Raw genomic sequence first — 6332 nt, 5'->3', positions numbered from 1 at the left:
AGTTACATGGACTATTCTAAAATATTATATGATGAGTAAGAAAAGGAATTTTTTATGTTGAAGAAATGAATAAATGAATTAGAAGATTCTTTGTTTCCCAAATCATTGTTTACAAAGCCAATTTATACTATAAGACCAATTGAAATTTTGAAGACACACTCGATTCAAGTTCTATAGGTTTTAACACTGTATAGAAATTACCTGCAAATGAATTCTTAAAAAAGCAAAATATACAATGGAGAGAGCTTAAAAAATATATAGATGGAGATTTTCTCTTGGAACCAAAAACTGAGAAAACCAGATTGATTTTTTACTATATTCGTTTTAATGTTAAAATAAATTATATACATGCCGAAGCCTTCATAAAACCCAATCCAATAACCCTGGATTAGAACATAACCATAGTTCCCTTGACCCAATCTACACAATACCATGGGAGAAAACCATTATGCCCAAAACCATGTATAAATACCATGCAAAACACCATGGGTAGGACCTCCCACCATCCTTGGGTATGCCCAACCATTGTTGGGTCCAAATATTTTTTCTTTCCCAGGAAAGAATATACCACATACTCAAAATTCTCCCACTTGTTGTTTTATTTCCACATAGGGGGCTACATGAGTGAACAGTCATTGGTCTATGGTTACAACACTCATTGTTTCTCTACACCAAAAAAATTCTCAGTGCTTATAAACTTTTTCAATGCATCTGCAACATTCTTCAAAGTGTCCACCTTTACCAACAAGACTTTTTTGTCTTCAACAATATCCCTCACAAAGTGATACTAAACATAAGTGTGCTTTTTATTTGAATGATAAGTAGGGTTTTTTTCCAAGGAAATTGCACTTTGGCCATCGTAGTTTATCCTTATAGCTTGTTGAACTAACCCCATACTTGAACACAATATTTGAAACCAAAATTAATTCTTGCTTTCATGAGTGGTTGCCTTGTATTTAGGCTTTGTAGTTAAAAGTGCCACTACAAACTATCTCTTTCTCATCTAAATGTCTGCTCCTCCAAATAGGTTAAAGACATACCCACTTGTAAATCTTCTATGATCTAGATATCCAGCCCTGTTTGCATCAACAAAGCCATGTAAGTTCAACACCATATCCAATCTTGTTCTTCCTTGGTAGCATAAACCATAATGACTAGTGCCACGTAGATACCTAAAAACATTCTTCATTGTTGTCTAATGCTCCTTCCTTGGTTTTGATATAAACCTACTTAATAGTCCCATTACATGTGCAATGTCTTCTCTAATACATACCATTGCATACATTTGACTACCAACTACACTCACATATGTAACGGGAGACACATCCTCTTCCTTTTCTTGTTTCTCGGGACACTGTTCAGTAGATATTTTTTCTCCTACAAGAATATGAACCTTCACTGGTTTACTATCCTGCATATTAAACCTCTTCAATATTGTCTTGACATGCTTCCTATGGTTTATCTAGAGCTTCATCATTTTCCAATCTCATTTAATTTCCATGCCAAAAATATAGTTTGCATCACCAAGATCGTTCATGTCACATTTAGAGGAAAATTAGGTCTTCAAATCCTAGATACTTTGCTTGTCATTTCTAATCATCAACATATCATCCACATACAATACCAAATAAATAACATGGTCACCAATGCATTTAAAATAAACACAATGATCCTCTTTACTCCTTATGAAGCCAAGTCCCTGTGTAGATGTATCAAATATTTTATACCACATCCTTGGTGACTGCTTTAACCCATATAGAGACATTTTAAACCTACATACCAGTAGTTTCTTACTGTTCACCACAAATCCTACTTATTGCTTCATGTATATCTCTTCTTCCATATACCCATGAAGAAATGTTGTCTTCACATCCATCCGTTCTACCTTGAAATGAAAAGAAGCAACAACAGAAAAAAGTAATCTAATAGAAGTTAACTTGGAAAAATAAGAAAAAATATCACCAAAATCAATTCTCGACACCTAGGAAAACCTTTTGTTACCAACCGAGCTTTTTATTTCTCCACCTTGTCTTCCACATTCATCATATTCTTAAACAACTATTCTCTAAAAATGGGTTTCCTTCTGGACGAAAACTCCACCAGTGAGAGAGAAGACTTCTTACCAGTCTATACCTCATGTGGAGTCTTATCTTCCAATACTAATGAAAGATTTGTTAAATAGGTAACATGCAATATCCACTGCCTCTTCCTAGAATTCCTACCCTAATTCAGTGCCAATGAGCATGCTTCTTTCCCTTTCCATAAATATGATCCTATTTATTCTTTCTGCAACTCTATTCTTTCCATAATATTCTTTTCCATGTTATACCATACTTCTTATAGAACTCTTCTAAATACTTCTTGCATAACTCTCCACCTTTATGAGTCCTCAACACCTTAATCTTATTCTCTGTCTTATTTTCCACCAGAGCCTTAAATTATTTAAACATGTTAAAGACTTCATATTTCTTCCTGAGTAAATATATCCATGAATTCCTTAAGAAGTCATCTATAAATAAGCCATAGTACACAGACTAACCGAGTGATGGAACAAACATAAGTCCAAACATATCACTGTGCACAAGCTCTAATATCTCTTTCGCCCACTTAGCACTAGAGAATTCTGCTTCCCATATACAAAATATCACAGAAATCGAAATCCTGAGAGAAATTAGACATACCTTCTACCATACCCTTATCATGTAGTATTCAAAGATCATTCTCTCCAATGTGTCAGTATTTGATGCCACAACATAGTCTTTTAACTAGAGACTACAATATTTTCTGCTCCACTTTCAAGAAGCTCATAACTATTGCATTCATTAGTAACAATACTTCTCAACAACTTTTACATATTTATGATCCAAACTGCCCCCATCAATACTAGTGCTCCTCGAACCATCTTTCAAGTATCTTTCTTAAACATTGTTTTAACACCTGCATCATCCATCTTGCTCACATAAAATAGATTTTTGGCCAATGCATGGATATGAAAAACACCAAGAAGTGTTCTAACCCTTCCACCTTACAACTTCATCTTGACTTTTCCTCATCCTATGATTCTTTTATTCGTCTCATCACCTAGGAAGACATCACCACCATCATATTTCTCGTACTCATAGAACCACTCCCTATGGGGAGTCATGTGAAAGGATGCACCTGAGTTAATAAACCATGACTTAGTATCTATGCGTTTACTTGAAGAAGAAGTGAAGTACACATCCCCACCTTCATTTGAGGTGGTTTTCACTTATACAAAAGGAGCATCATTAGATCCCTTTCCTTTCTCAAGAGTTTCAGATATACTATCCTTTTTGTAGTTCCCTTCTTTTCTGCATTTATAGCATACCTTTATAGCTTTTCCTAGAGATTTAGATCTCCCACTTGAGGATTTATTTCTATTTATATTTTGGCACTATCCTCTTATAGACAAAACATCTCTATTTTTTCTCTCCATATTTTTCCATCTCATCTCCTTTGACAATTGGATGAGACTATTTCATGAAACTTCAAGGTAGTTGTATTCCTGCCTATGGAAACATCTAGAGTATTCTAGGAGCCTTAGTTAGAGGAAATTTCACTCTAAAAGTGGCCTCCTAAGGAAAATAAAAAAATAATAGTTAAAATAATAAAATAAGAGTTATGAATTTTGGAGGGAAAAAACTAAAACTACATTTTTTAATTGTATTTTTGGCTTATCATCTTATAGGTTGACTGAAATTTCAAGTGTAGACACTCATTGGATGTGGAATTAAATTTTACATCCAACGAGTACCCATTATGTATACTTTTCAGCATACCCACAATAATAAAAATTGAAGATACATTAAAAAGTGCGTTGAACACACTTTTTTAATGTATCTTTAATTTTGATCAATGTGGGCCTTTTCAAAAGTATGCATAATGGGTACTCATTGGATCTGAAATTTAATTTTTCATATAATGAGCATCTACACTTGAAATTTAATTTAACCTATAAAGAGATAAGCCAAAAATATAATTAAAAAAAAAGTAGTTTTTCTTCTTTTCCCTCCAAAATATTTTCATGTACCTATTTTTAATTTAAAGGATTTTGATTGGCTTACATATTATGACATGGAAATTACATGAAAATTTCATGGGCACTTTTAGGTTTGAATTTCCTCTAATCGGCGATAGGGAACACAACAGAACGATGCACTTATCTTCATCTAAAATTTTAATATCAATATATAACAACTGCCTTACCACAATATTTAAGGAGTTTAAATGCTCTATCACTAAGTCTCCATCCTTCATCCTCAGGTTATACAACTTTTTTTGCAGGAATAATTTGTTCACTAGGGACTTAGATTGATGCAAAGTCCATAACTTGTCCCACAAAGCCTTTTTTTTAGCTTCCCATGAACATTCAACAATCCTAAATCTAAGAGACACAATCGTATTGTGTTCTTTGCCTTCCAATCTAATTTCACCCAATATTTTGTTGACATTCTTGTTGGTTTTGGACGTGAATCTATAATAATCCATTAATCTCTATCCACTAAGATATCATCCATTTTGAGCTTCCACAACTCAAAACTTTTTCCATTGAATTTTTTGGTCTTTATCTTTCCATTGTTCATCATCTCCTTTCACTTCAAGAATCAATCTTGTAGATATCCCATTATAACTGGCTCTACCATATGCCTGAGCAACAAACCCCTCAGTCGCAAAGACGTCCCCTTGATGACGAAATATATATGATACAAAAATGTAGTTTTTAACACTATACAAACATTACCTGCAAACAAATTCCTAAAAAAGGAAAATATACAATGGCGAGAACTTAAGAAAATATATCCACAAAGATTTTCTCCCAGAACCCAGAAATGGAAAAACCAGATTGATTTTCCATTATATTCCTATCAATGTTAAAATAAATTATATACATGCTGAAGCATTGATAAAACTCAATACACTAACCTTAGATTATAACAAAACCATAGTTCCCTTGACCAGATCTACAAAATACAATGGGAAAAAAACCATTATGCCCAAAACCATGTGCAAAGAACATGCACAAAATGATGGGTAGGTCTTCCCACCATCCTTGGGTCTGCCCCACATCATTAGGTCTGCTCAACCATCATTGTAAGAGTATAACACATACCCGATAATTTTGAGATTGAAAGGAGCTTCAAGTGTATTGATTGAGATAAGAAATTATGTTGTAGATAATATGAGTAAATGGATTACTTTAATCCTTGAAAATTGGGAATTATCTACCAACATAACAAGTATTTCTGCAATGGGAAGGTTGGAACAGGAGGGTTAATAGTAAACCTCGAAGAAAGGACAAAAATAAAGTTCACATGGGGACTAGGCAACGCCACGAACAATCAAGCAGAAGCTCTCTTCCTTTGGCAGGGTCTGAACATCAGCGTTTCTAATGGTATCAAGAACTTGATTATCATTGGTGATTCTATGACGGTTATCCAAAAATGCTTGAATATCTCCGAGAATGAGAACCCCCTCGATGCTGAATCCTCCCCAATCATTGTTAGGATAAATTATCTACTAATTTTTTTTGAAAATGTGAAAATGTTCCACGTGTTGTGACCAAACAACCATGTGGCAGACATGGAAGGCAACATCGGGTTGGCTTTAGAGCAAGGCTCCTTATGCAACAACCACTTCATTAGAATATGTCACATCCCTTGATTCATATTAAAATTTTCAAGTCGGTGCAATACAACTCTGGTACGGATTTGCAGCACATAAAACTAGTAGTTATTAAGTTTATATCCCTAATGGTGTTTTTCAGTGCATTGGGAGCAGGGGTGGTTGGAGAAGTTATGGAATAGGTGTGATAGCCATAATTTAAAGGCCATGATCTGCGATAGGTGGGTGATGCATCCTCAATTATTTCCCTGGAGTTTTAATACAGTTCCATTCTTAGGGTGGGCAGGTACCATCGCAATTCACTCCAGGCTTGTTTCAGCAGTGGAGGAGATGGAGGGTAGTTGTTTCACCATGATGCAGAATCGATTCACATTAATGAAGGATAAGATGGGAAGGAATGTCAGAATGAACCAGGAAATTATTTATAGCAGATGGTTGCAGACGGTAAATCCCAGGATCTTGTTAGTTCAGGGTAGATTAGCCAAGAAAATGGCATCTGCTAGCAATGGTAGTGGTGGCGAAGCTGGGTTGGGTCGAAACGAAAAGTTAGAAGACATGGTCGAAAACTCCTGCAAGCATGTCATAAAGGAAATTGTAAAAGAAATCATTGAGAAAATGGAAGTTTTGTATGCCCAATTGCCGGTACTCGACAAAGACAAGGAATTATTGCAGAAAACTATGGAGAGCAT

This window comes from Pinus tabuliformis, chromosome 7 (genome assembly GCF_031772625.1).
Source record: "Pinus tabuliformis cultivar Carrire ecotype Pingquan chromosome 7, CPIR1, whole genome shotgun sequence".
NCBI classification, from domain to species: Eukaryota; Viridiplantae; Streptophyta; class Pinopsida; order Pinales; family Pinaceae; genus Pinus; species Pinus tabuliformis.
The sequence above is the reverse complement of the archived record's forward strand: the minus strand, read 5'-3'. Positions refer to the sequence as shown.